The 13,814-nt window shown below is 40.3% G+C and overlaps 1 long non-coding RNA gene across 1 annotated transcript; it reads left to right on the top strand.

Annotated features, from left to right (window-relative positions):
* Nucleotides 1–1,811: 1,811 nt before the first annotated feature.
* LOC123363348 lies at nucleotides 1,812–5,168 on the top strand. Its single transcript, XR_006576731.1, has 3 exons — nucleotides 1,812–1,933; nucleotides 3,674–3,715; nucleotides 5,066–5,168. It is a non-coding gene; the product is annotated as an uncharacterized LOC123363348 (long non-coding RNA).
* Nucleotides 5,169–13,814: the final 8,646 nt, after the last annotated feature.

Genomic DNA, 13,814 nt, shown 5'->3' with positions numbered 1-13,814 from the left:
AAACCAGTACTCTGAGTGCTCTTCTTTGGGGATTAGTCAAGGGATAGCCCGTGTATACCTTCCCCAGAGTGAATAGATTCTTTTAAGCAACCACTTGTCTGAGACCATAGTTTAGTTCTTCTATTCTGCTCTGAGGCCTTCAACTTCTTCTGAATTTTCTATGCTCAGACCCCATTGATCTTTTTAATGCCACCCCAGCCCCATACTACTACAGTTGTCTCCTAGGCCACAGTATGCTGTATACTGTTGATATAGTGTTTAAACACAGAAACCAAACTAAAACCCTGGCTCCAAACACTGATGAATTTGGAGACGTTTGGGTTTTGATCCAGCTATGATACTCTAACCCATGTCTAGTACCAATCTCTTCTTTTGCTTTGGGGTGGGGTTTTTTTGTAGTTAAAAGGATTTGGGGGCTGAGATAATCACCCTGCCCATTAATCATGAGTAAGGCTATGATTCTGTCACAGCAGTCACAGATGCTGTGATTTACTTGGACATCCATGACTTCTTCTGGGGCAAAGCTGGAGCAGCTGTCAGCCCCAGAGCCACCCGAGCAGTGGTTGGGTCAGCTCCTCTGGGGCTGGAACAGCAGCAGTCCGCTCCTGCCGCAGGAACAGCTGTAGGGCTATAGCAACTGCAAGCTCCAGCAGCGCTCTGTTTGTCCCCCTTCCCCTCCAGAGTATTTTTATTAGAAGTCAGGGACAGGCCGTGGGGGCTTCTTTATTGCCCACAATCAGTCCATGCCTTTTACTAAAAAATACCTGTGACAGAATCATACCCTTAATCATGAGGGAAGGGAAGAAAACAGAGAAAATTAGATAGATTTGCTATGATCTTTTTAAAAAGTTCCCAAGTCATTCATTACATTTTATGGAATGTCTCCCAGTTAAACATGTGGCATGAATGCTTCAACATTGTTGTGACGCCATATTGCCTCCGGTTGATTTTTCCCCTTGGTCTTTCAGATTTAAATGTTTGCCTCCTTAAATGCCTCCTAATCTACCACTATTAAATGACTGCATATATTTCAATAACATACAAATGCACCTTGGGATGAAAGTATTATGGACAGAGAGTAATTATCTTAACCCAAGCTATCTCACTCATCTGATCATGCAGTATAAACACCTGCAGTTTTTTGTTGTTAGAAGATTCCTGATACATCATCAGCAGAGTTGTGCGCTTGCTGGCTCAGGACTAAAATAAAATTGTTCTTTAATTGCAAATATTCATACAACAAAACTTATGCTTATATGAATGCTATTGGAAGTGATTTTTTAGGGATTAAATTCTCCACTTCATTAAACACATTTTACACTAAAATTAATGGAGTATCATCACTGTAAAACTGATGTATTGGAGAGGAGAAGACTCAGGCTTGGACCTTAAGTCATATTTCATTTAATTAAGAAACTAAATTTAATTGACCAAAAAAAATAATGGTGCTGGGTAGAAGTGAAAGTACTTTGTTAAAATTAAGTCATCCAATCAGGGACCAGAGACAATACCATGTGAATGAGATGACCAATCACACAATTTAAACAGTGATTTCTGAGTATGAGACAATCAAATTAATATTCACTATGAATAACTTGCAATCAATAGGCTGAAATTTGTTTGCATAAATTCAATAATCAAAAGCAGTGAAGTAAAGCATTGCAAATTGATACCTGGAATAAATTCAATAACAAATTTCTCACTGGGAGTAATTCAACAACCTCTAGCAAATGACCAAATGATGGTTGTTAGAGGCTTATATGAAATGAGTGAACACATTTCTATGTCACAATGACCACATTCCATGGCTAAGCAGCTATGCTGGCAGTCTTAGCAGAGAGGCCACAGATGGAAAGATTCAGGAAGACTTAATATCAACCTGTCTCACCTCTAGATGTCACCCTTTAAATCAGGCTTGAAGCACACTATTCAGGTATGAGAGAAATTTGAACCGCTGCTACCTATGCTACACCTGTTCAGTCAATATGAAGAGAAATAGAAGGCTGTCATTCCATCATTTTTCATGTGCAGTAAAATTCACTTAAAATAAAATAATTTAAAAAAGCTTTCTTGTTGGAACAGACACTCTTGGAGAAGCTTAAAATCTTGCTTAAAATGTTTTTCACTACAAGAATGATCTATGGTTTAAATAAATAAAAAGCTTACTTCTAATTTATGTGCACACAGTTGTAAGCAGCTCATCATAAAGCATGTCAGTATAAAAATCAAATCACTTCTGGTGCTATATATCAATGATTCTGCCGGATACGACTTCCAACTCAAGAATGATTAATATTCAAACCTACATATCAAAGCTCATGCGTTCAACCTGCATTGAGGTATCAGTTTGCCTTGTTTTTATGCTTCCGATGAAATCACAGTTGTAGGAATCTGACAGAATATTTCCAAATTGTCCTCTACATATAATGTACTTGAGTCTATTTGCAGAACAACAGGATAGAATTTGTGAGTTGTTTAAAGCACTTTGTCCAGAATGGGACTTTTTTTTTTGTAATCTCACTTTTCAATCATTAGCCAAATTGTTTGTTATTGAAAAGCATCTTTGTAATTTTTTTTAACTAATGTTTGAAAACTTTTTACTTGAAGTGAATTCACTCATGCACTTGTTTTGCTAATCAGCTGCTGTCAGCTGACGACATTTTAATCACTCTGTGTATCTGTGAAGAATGCTGGCTCAGAAATGGGCATGTTCCCTCTCCCCCCATGTTGCCTCCTTACTTGTGGCAGTAGATATGCTGACCCTTTGCAAACCTTTGAGTTTGGCTGAGGCTTGAAAAATTATATTCTTTTGTACCACAGGTTCCATAATAATAAATCCAGCTTCTGTGATTGTTCAATAATTAAGCTAGAAGAGTCATCCAATAGGAATTTAACAGCATACTTCGTATATTAAATTCTGTATTATAGTGGATACACAGGCAATAGTCACAGGTGCCACAATATCTTCCAAGACATCCCATGAGATTACTGGGTGCAATGCACCTCCTTTAATAGCAGTAAAATTAGTTTATTTCACCTTGGCTAAAACCTCTCTACAGTTTAACCCAATCACAGTTGATCTCCACTGAAGCTTCTGTACTGCAATCTAATGTGACAATTTCTCTGAAGTGTTGATGTTCTTCTGTCTCAAGCTAAAATACTCAAAAAATAGTTCACTCTTGGTGCTTTTAAACTGTGCTTTTAAACCAAACTTACCAGTTTTAATCATTAAGAAAGGACAGCATTTAAACAGTGATGAATGAGATATTGTATTCAGTCCCAACACACTCATATAGATGAAGTGTACAGAAGTTAAACTCTGTCTTACTGTACTTCCCATTGCAAAAAAAATTGACAACTGTACTGTCAGGGGGATTTCTGCAGTGGTGTTAAATGGAGAGGTGGTTAAATATCTACAGAAATGTTTCCTATTTTATTCTTGTTATAATGTTCAGAGTCTCTCAAGCTTCCATCCTTCATCAGCGTGAATCATAATGTTTTTAGAAAAAAAACACAAGATCCAATACTGATTTATAAGTTTCCAGTGATGGAGAATTTGGCACAACCTTTAGTAAGTTATATCAACGGTTAGTTACCCTCACTTAAAAAGTGTGCTTTATTTGTGTAGCTTCAACTTCCAGACATTGTATCTTGTTATCCCTTTGTTTACTAGACTGAAGAGCCCCCTGTTACCAAATTTCTGTCTCCTACCAAGGTAGGTAATTAGAATGCAATCTTCTCTTTGATAAACTATATAGAACAAGCTCCTTGAGTCTTTCCCTATATGTCATGTTTTTCAACTCTTCAATCAGTCTCATGGCCCTTCTCTGAACCCTATCCAATTTTTTCAACTTCTTTCTTGACATATGGTGTAGTGGGGTGAACTGTCCCACTTCCTGTGAGTGTGGGCTGTGGCAGGCCAGGGCACCTGCGCAGACAGGGAGCCAATCAAAGAAGGGCTTATTGTGAGCCAATCAGGGCCCAGATTGGAGGGAGCCAATCAGGGCCAGGCTCAGCCATATATAAAGGCTGTCCAGAGCAGGAGCAGTCAGTCTGTCCCTGGCCTTTGAGAGGGGAAGGTCAGTCTCCAAACGTGGGAGACCAGCACTGTGGACAGCGCAGTGCTGGCCAGGCTCAGGGAGGCTAGGGAGCTTGAGCCCGTAGCCTGCCAGGCTGCAGGCCCTGAAAGGAAGGGCCTAGCGGCCTGAAAGCAAGGGGCCGTAGGGGAAGCGGCCCAGGGAAGCAGAAAGATGAGGGGAGAGAAGGAGGACTGTGAGGCTGCTGCCAGAGGGTCCCTGGGCTGGGACCCAGAGTAGAGGGCGGGCCTGGGTTCCCCCCTTCACTCCTTGCAGTACACCCAGCCATTGGCTGTAGGGAGCAACCATTATACTACGCCAGATCCCTGACAAGAGGGATTGGACTCAGAGGGCGGTTGGACATGGTGGCTGGGGTGTAGGACTGCTGATCACTGACCCCCCCCAGATGGGGGTGCAGATGGACTGAGGGGCACTGCCAGAGGGCAGTGGCCTCAAAGAGGACACCGCCGAGCAAGGAGCAACACGGGTCCAGAGATGCCAACAGAAGGCGGGAAGACAGATGGGACACCACCAGGAGGGGGCGCTCTGCCGGACAGAGCTAATTCCTGGAGTCACCAGCGGGAGGCACCAGGTGGTGAGGCCCACCCCATTACATATGGACACAATAATTAGACACAGTATTACAGCAAAGATTTTGCCAGTGCCAAGTAAAGAGGTAATATAACAGCTCTACTCCTACTCCTGTTTATACATCCAAAGATTGGATTGGCACTTTTGGCCACAGCATCAAATAGAGCTCATGTTCAGCTGATTATCCACTTTGACCACCAAGTCTTTTTCAGAGTCACTGTTTCTCAGGACAGAGTCCCCCATCCTGTAAGTATGGACCTCATTCTTTGTTTCTAGAGGTATGGCTTTATATTTGACTGTATTTAAATACACATTGTTAGCTTGTGCCCAGCTTATCAAGTGATCCAGGTCTCTCTATCAGTGACCTGTCCTCTTTATTATTTATTCCTCTGTAACAGACTGTGCTGACTCAGAAGCTAACTCAACATCCTGTCATTCAACTCCCCAATTAATTGAACTCTGACTGAAAAACAGGCAGTTGGCAGTGGAGACACAGATGAGGGGCTAATTGAGTGGAAATAGTCCAGCAGCTAATATTATATAAGCAAGCTGGAAGGAAGTGGTAGGAGCCTGAAGGAAGGCAGAAATAGGGAGGATTGGGTGCTACAATTGCAGCCTTCCCCAGAAGTAAGTGAGGAAGTTAGCTACTGATCTATAAATATAATGAGGCGAGTCTCATCTTACACACATTTAACATGCGCAAATTCAGCTTTGTGCAGTTGCCAAAAATAAAAGAGAGAAAAATAACAATTTAACTACTGTATCTGTAGTGTGGGCGATTCCGCCCGCCATTACACTCAATGTAATTTTGACTATACGTGATTTTTGCTTTACACGCTGACAGCAGAACATAACCACAGCATAAGATGAGACTCGCCTGTATATAATAAAACATAGAGGCGTTTCAGAGGCCTTGGAGTGATTGTGGTCTGTGATAAAGGCCTGAAAGGACTCTCAAGGGACCAGCTTGTGACATTCTCTCCCAATGATTTTATGTATTCTTCCAAATTATTAATAACAAATATTAAAGAGCATAGGGCCACAAGCTGATCCCTGTGGGACCCCACTAGAAACACATTCACTTGATGATGATTCTCCACTTAAAATTACATGTTGAGGCCACTGGGAACTGTGGACACTCAGGTAAACAAAGTGTCTCGCGGCCCACCAGGGTCTTACCCTGAACAAGCCGTGAACCAAGTTTGGGAACCCTGATCTACATCATCCACTTTTGATTCATATTTAGCTTGTGATCCACTATGATCCCCATATCCCTTTCCACAGTACTCCTTCCTAGGCAGTCATTTCTCATTTTGTATGTGTGAAACTTATTGTTCCTTCCTAAGTGGAGTACTTTGCATTTGTCCTTATTGAATTTCATCCTATTTACTTCAGACCATTTCTCCAGTTTGCCCAGATCATTTTTAATTATAATCCTATCCTCCAAATCACTTGCAACCCTTCCCAGCTAGGTATTCTCCACCAGCTTTATTCTCTATGCCGTTATCTAAATCATCAATGAAGATATTGAACAGAACTGGATCCAGAACTGATCCCTGCGGGACCCTCTGATTATTTCCTTCCAGCATAACTGTGAACCACTAATAACTACTCTCTGGAATGGTTTTCCAACCAGTTTTGCGCCCACCTTATAGTAGTTCCATAGTAGCCTCTGTTCTTACCTCATTTTCATTGGCATTCACTAGGTTAGATGTCCAATTGCCACCAAACTTTTTGGTGAAAACCAAAACATAGAAGCCATTAAGCACCTCTGCCATTTCCATGTTTTCTGTTATTATCCCCCCCCTCCATTTAGTAATGGGCCTACCCTGTCCTTGGTCTTCCTCTTGCTTCTAATGTATTTGTAGAATATTTTCTTGTTACCCTTTATGTCTACTAGCTAGTTTAATCTTGTTTTGTGCCTTGGCCTTTCTAATTTTGTCCCTACATACTTGTGTTATGTGTTTATATTCATCCTTTGTAATTTGACCTAGTTTCCACTTTTTGTAGGACTCTTTTTTGAGTTTTAGATCATCAAAGATCTCCTGGTTAAGCCAGGGTGGTCTCTTGCCATACTTCCTATCTTTCCTACACAGTAAATAGTTTGCTCTTGTGCCCTTAATAATGTCTCTGAAAAACTGCCAACTGCCTTCAATTGTTTTTCCTCTTAGACTTGCTTCCCATGGGATCTTACCTACCAGATCCCCAAGTTTGCTAAAGTCTGCCTTCTTGAAATCCTTTGTCTGTATTTTGCTGTTCTCCCTCCTACCATTCCTTAGAATTATGAACTCTACCATTTCATGATCATTTTCACCCAAGGTGCCTTCCACTTTCAAATTCTCAACCAGTTCCTCTCTATTTGTCAAAATCAAATCTAGAACAGCCTCTCCTCTAGTAGCTTTCTCCTCCTGATATAAAAAAAAAGTCTCCAATACATTCCAAGAACTTGTTGAAGAATCTGTGCCCTGCTATGTTATTTGCCCAACAGATGTCTGAGTAGTTGAAGTCCCCCATCACGACCAAGTCCTGTGCTTTGGATGATTTTGTTAGTTGTTTAAATAAAGCCTCACCCACCTCTTCTTCCTGGTTAGGTGTTCTGTAGTAGACCCCTACGATGACATGTTGTGTGGCACTAAGTCAAATGCCCTACAGTCTTTATACATCTTTTAATATCTTGCAGTGGCTCTAAAACATTCTAGGTTTCTCCTCTGGTCTAAGGCCAAATGGTTTTCAGGCTGACTTGATTTTTTTTTTCTGCCTTACGGAAGTTGTCTCAACTCTCCAGATAAAATCTCCAGATAATCGCTTTCTATTTAAAGGGACAATGTTGCTACTGACTTGCAATAGATCCTATACCTAGAGGTGACCATTATGATCATCTAGTCTGATCTGCTGCATAGCACAGACCACAGAATTTCAACAATTAATTTGCGTATAAAGCCCATAACTTCTGTTTGAGCCAAAGCATACTTTTCAGAAAGATATCCAGTCTTAAAGAATTAAAGTGATAGAAAATTCACCACATCCCTCAGTATGGTGTTCTGATAGTTAAATACCCTGTTTAAAATGTGTTTTATTTCTAGTCTGAATTTATATAGCTTCAGCTTCCAGCCACTAAGTCTTGTTTTGCTTTTGTCTGCTTGAGCCCTCTACTATCATATCTTCCTCCTGTGTTAGAATTCAAGTCAACTCTTAACCTTCTCTTGCATAAACTAAATAGATGGAGTTTCCCTAGTCTCTCACTAAATGACATTTCATTTTGACCTTTTCCAAAATGTTTCTGAGGCTCCCTGAACTGACTGGAACCCCAGCAGCCTGCTAGGTAGGGAGCTGGATAGCTCAGGGATCATGAGAGCTGGGACTTTCAGAGCTGACGAGGAGCCAGAAGCCTGGAAGCCCCAGCTGTGGGGCAGTCTGCCTTCTGAGATATCCCAGATCTGTGGGGCCAGGAAGCTCAGGAGGCTGAGGAGCAGGAGAGCCATGGAGCTGGGAATGATTTTCCACTGGAAAAACAATTTTTTCTTGGAAAATTGAAATTTTTCTATGGAAAATTTTGATTATTCAGAAAGAGAATTTTCTGTCAGAAAATCAGTCTGATGTAAAATTCCAACCAGTTTGAATTAAAGGCCATGTTGTTTAAGTAAGCCTAATTTACCATGAAATCCAGTTCACTCTGTAGAATTTACCTTGTCATCTGCAAACTTTACCAGCAATGATTTTACATTTCCTTCCAGATCATTGCTAAATATACTGAAGAGGACAGACTCCCATTAAATCATTAGAAACATCTCCACTGGATGAGGATTCCCCATTTACAATTACTTTCTGAGATCAGTTAGCCAATTTATAATCCATTTAATATGGGCTGCACTGATTCTGTGTAGTACTTTTTAAAAAAAAAATCTAAATGTATGTTACATTTATCAACCAACCTTGTAATTTATCCCCAAAAATATCAAATTTGTATGACAAAACCTATTTTCCAAAAAATCATACAGAGTGGCCACTAATTATGCCACCATACTTTAATTCTGTACTGATTGCACCCTATATCAGCTTTTCCATGATTTTGTCCAGTAAGCATGTCAAGCTAACTAGCCTATAATAATTCCCTCCAGACACCCCATTTACCCTTTTTAAATATTGGCACATTAGCTTTTCCCCAGTCTTCTAGGACTTTCCTGTATTCCCAGATTTATTAAATATCAACTTCAATATAAATATAAAACCCCATTTACTGAGATTCATTACTATATGCATAAAATCTTCCAGAGCACATGCATCAGTATCTTTATGATATCAGACACTAAGGCCCAGATGGACTGACCATTCTCCAGGGTGCAAGAAACCTCCTACAATTGAGCCCATTGCAAGGATGGAGTACAGTTTAGGTGCTCGTGTTAAGAGAGTGCAAGGACTGGACCTGACAGGCCCCAATAGCAGCAGGGGAGCAAGAAAGGTCTGGAATGAAGAGGATCCATGCTGCAGCTCCAAAACTAACCAGCAGCACTGTCCCTCTTGTGAGAGGAGAGAAGAAGTGGAAGCCTTGCCATCTTTCAAGATGGAGAGCAGCTATATTTGCTATGGCCTCTAGCTGGCATTGTGCTTCCAAGAGTTGCTGCTATCAGTGTTGCAACACCCCAGCTGGGCCTCAAAACTCTGGAGCTTATTGGCTTGCATTCAAGTGAAAAAATACCGGCAAAATTAGTTAAAATCACATGGGTTTAGTTCTTCAACGAAGAACTATGATATGGGACAACGGTCAAGAAAAGGTTCATGTTAAGGTCTACTAATATGTCTGACATGTCTTTTGAAACATATTTTTTCAAGCTGATTTTTGGTTTTCATCTCAGTGGAGACATTTAACTTCACTTTAAAGGTGACTGCATCAGATGTACAAAATGGTTTAGGCTCTTTCTTCCTAAGGTATGTGTTCTCCTCTGCCCCACAAAATAATTGCTTTTTCTTCCTTTTTTTATTATTTACATTAGAAATTCATGTTTTATCTTCTTCTTTTCATGGTAAAATTAGATGTTTAAAGAACTGTGAAGTTTGTCACCACAGGTACCAAGCAAGGGAACATAATTGAAAAGGGAAACATTATTCAACTCACAGGATTCAATCCTCAGCAGCAACCAGTATGTGTTGACTGCAACTGAAAGTGAGGATCCACAAAGAAGCTCTTTGCAATTCTCTGATTCTGAGGCTAGTTCTATACCATCATTCTCCTGCGAGCATAGTTTAGAGCGGCCCAAACTAGAGCATAGTTTAGAGCAGGCTTTCCTAATCTACTCTATGATCCCAAGGGGCCCATACACCAGCCAGAGATAAGTGGACTATATCAGTTTTCCAGCTATTCTTCCTTCCTTGTTGCCACACATGGACATGCCTCCTGCACTACGGTATTGGTGTAGGCACTAGCTATGCTGCCTCTTCATCACTCAGGGATTGTCTCTTGGTCAGTTATATTAACGTTCCAGTCTCTTGGCACTGTCAGATTTGTGCTGAGGTTCAGGGCCGCCCAGAGGATTCAGGGGGCTCGGGTCAAAGCAATTTCAGGAGCCACTTCCATAAGAAAGTTGCAATACTATGGAATACTATATTCTCATGGGGGCCCCTGCAGGGTCTGGGGCAAATTGCCCCACTTGCCCCCCACCCAGGCAGCTCTGCTGAGGTTGTGCTGCAGCCTATTCAAGAGCCCAATCCTATAAATGCTTATGCCTTTTATGTGAGTTATCCAGTAGAATTTAGTGGTACTACTCATATGAATATATTTATGTAGATGCTTAACTGTTTTCAGGATCAATTTCTAAAAGCTCTTTGGTCAAGATTTCCAAGAATAGAAGGCTAATGTTAGTTACTTAAGTCCATTTTTATGCACCTAAGAGGACTGATTTTCATGCTTAACACTTCTGAGGTTTTTGGAAGCTGCTGGATACTTGGCATGTTTGAAAATCAAGGTACTACTTCAGGTACATAGATAAGGAGTGAAAAGCCTAAACTTTTGGGTCCAAGTTTTGGAAATCTTGTTTCTTGTCTTTTATTTGTATTTGCTAATGCCTATTTAATATTAATGCTTATCAAAGAGAAAGACAGAAGAAAAAGCCCTTAATGTTAAAGACTGAACATACCCCTTCCTTCTTTAAGGGCTGTGAGCACTTCTGGTTCCACATCTCTGAGACTTCCAGCAAAACCAGGACAATGAGCCTTGAAATTAATGTTATTTCTAATGAAAAACCAAACAGAAGACTACAACCATTTCAAGCTTTCTTTATACACTCAAAAGAAGAAAAGTAAGGAACAAAACATATTTAATCTCTTAAGGTCTCTGTTAAACTAAGGTTCATTGGGTATACAATTAATGATATATATTCACCTCAATGACTGAGATGAGTTAGCAGCAGTCCTTCTAGTTGTCATGCAAAACTATAGGAAAGATTTTAGTATCTACTTACAAAATCTCCAGATGGGGTGATTCAACACCTTATACCTTTCTCTCTGCTGGGAGACCTGATTGTTGTATTCTGGGTGCTCTGAATTTATTTTCATAATGCAAACAAAGTTAATATAAATATAAATGTTTTTGTGAGATCTCAGCAAGACAAAATGTGATTTATGAAGAAAACATAGCAGACCTGAAAACATCAGTGTAAGGCTTTGCATGTTAAGTTACTATGGAGGACTGATGAACTACATGAAGTCAATGTCAGTGCAATGAAAACTAAATATTTCTATAGAGTGCCTCTACAGCATGTTTATGAAAGAGGGTCAAGTAGCAAAAGATACACATGTAGTATGTCTGTCAAAGTGTCAAGGTTATTAAGGTCTTTAAGTAGAAGCATTTGGAAGAGAGGAAGGTGATCAGGAACAGTCAACAAGGATTCACCAATTGCAAGTCATGCCTGACTAACCTGATTGCCTTCTAAGATGAGAACTGGATCTGTGGATATGGGGAAAGCAGTGGACGTGATATACCTTGACTTTAGCAAAGCTTTTGATATGGTCTCCCACAGTATTCGTGCCAGCAAGTTAAAGAAGTATGGATTAGATGAATGGGACTATAAAATGGATAGAAAGCTGATTAGATCATTGGGCTCAACAGGTAGTGATCAATGGCTCGATGTCTAGATGTCAGTTGGTATCAGGCAGAGTGCCCCAGGGGTCGTACTTGGGCTGGTTTTGTTCAACATCTTCATTAATGATTGCACCTCAGCAAGGTCACAGATGACATTAAACTTGGGGGAGAGGTATATATGCTGGAGGGTAGGGATAGGGTCCAGAGTGACCTAGACAAATTGGAGGATTGGGCCAAAGGAAATCTTATGAGGTTCCACAAAGACAAGTGCAGAGTCCTTCATTTAGGACAGAAGAATCCCATGCAGTGCTACAGGCTGGGGTCTGACAGGCTAAGCAGCAGTTCTGCAGAAAAGGAGCTGGGGATTACAGTGCATGAGAAGCTGGATATGAGTGAACAGTGTGACCTTGTTGTCAAGAAGGCTAACAGCATATTGGGCTGCATTAATAGGAGCATTGCCAGCAGATCGAGAGAAGTGATTATTCCCCTCTATTCGGCACTGGTGAGGCCACATCTGAAGTATTGTATCCAGTTTTGGGCCCCCCAGTACAGAAAGGATGTGGACAAATTGGAGAGAGTCCAGCAGAGGGCAACAAAAATTATTAGTGGGCTGGGGCACATGACTTATGAGGAGAGGCTGAGGGAACTGCGCTTATTTAGTCTGCAGAAAAGAAGAGTGAATGGAGATTTGATAGCAGCCCTCAACTACTTGAAGGGGGATTCCAAAGAGGATGGATCTAGGCTGTTCTCAGTGGTGGCAGATAACAGAACAAGGGGCAATGGTCTCAAATTGCAGTGGGGGAGGTCTGGCTGTATATTAGGAATAACTATTTCACTAGTAGGGTGGTGAAGAACTGGAATGGGTTACCTAGGGAGGTGGTGGAATCTCCATCCTTAGAGGTTTTTAAGGCCCGGCTTGACAAAGCTCTTGCTGGAATGATTTAGTTGGGTTTGGTCCTGCTTTGAGCAGAGGGTTTGACTAGATGACCTCCTGAGGTCTCTTCCAAGCCTAATCTTCTATGATTTTAGAAAACAAAGCAGTAGGTCATTATTTTTAGTAGGACTTTCTAACTGCATAGTAGAACAGGGAGTATAATTAAAATATTTGTAAAATAATTTATCAAAAATCATGAAAATATGGGATATATTCACATATCATTGACATATTGACATATGCCAAATACTTGAACCATCAACTCCCGTCTACAGTTGGGGAATTATTTTTTTAAAGTAAGATTTATCAAATAAAGGATTTGGTCATATTATTAGAGCTGCTGAATATTTTTGAATATTTTAAATTATGTATTTAACTCAGATTCATTGAAGAGCCTAAAAGTTTATGCTTATGGTAGGACTTCAAACATTACAGCTAGAGATTAATTAAAACAAACCAAAATTATTTTTTTGTCTACCTTTTCTATGGAAATTTTAATTTTTGGTGCAAATTCAAATACTGACATTTCTGTTTTTTGGTGTTCAGTTATGGTGTTCAATCACACACACCAAAAAAGTCTATTCCCAGACCCAATTTTTTATTGAAATATATATTTGATGGAAATTTTTTGAATTGCTCTGTGGTAGATATAGCAATTTTCTGCAATATTATTGGGAGGCCTTATTTACTTAAATGTAAATATCTTTGGGGTCCATTGTATTAAATAAATGGTTTATATATTATTGTGGGTTGGGACTGTGTATAACCTCTAGAGAGGATTAATATGGCTGTTGTGAGACCTGGGGGTTTAAAGTATTATATTGAACAATGTGCCAGACAAAAATCAACTTTTTGAACAAAAGATGTTAAGTCATTTTCCTGGAGTATATTTAGGGGGAGTTGAATGCAAATTCCCCACTTCTGGTTATGCAAAAACCCATCCTTTTGAAACTATGTCCTGAAGAGGAGGTCACTGGCTGCTGAACACCTGCTATATGAGGCCAAGATCAAAGGCCCAATTTACACTAAAACCTCAGAATTACAATCTGACCAGTCAACCACACACCACATTTGTAACCAGAAGTACGCAATCAGGCAGCATCAGAGACAAAACAAAAAAAGAAGAAGCAGGGGGAAT

This window comes from Mauremys mutica, chromosome 2, assembly GCF_020497125.1.
Source record: "Mauremys mutica isolate MM-2020 ecotype Southern chromosome 2, ASM2049712v1, whole genome shotgun sequence".
NCBI lineage: Eukaryota > Metazoa > Chordata > Testudines > Geoemydidae > Mauremys > Mauremys mutica.
The sequence above is the reverse complement of the archived record's forward strand: the minus strand, read 5'-3'. Positions and strand labels throughout refer to the sequence as shown.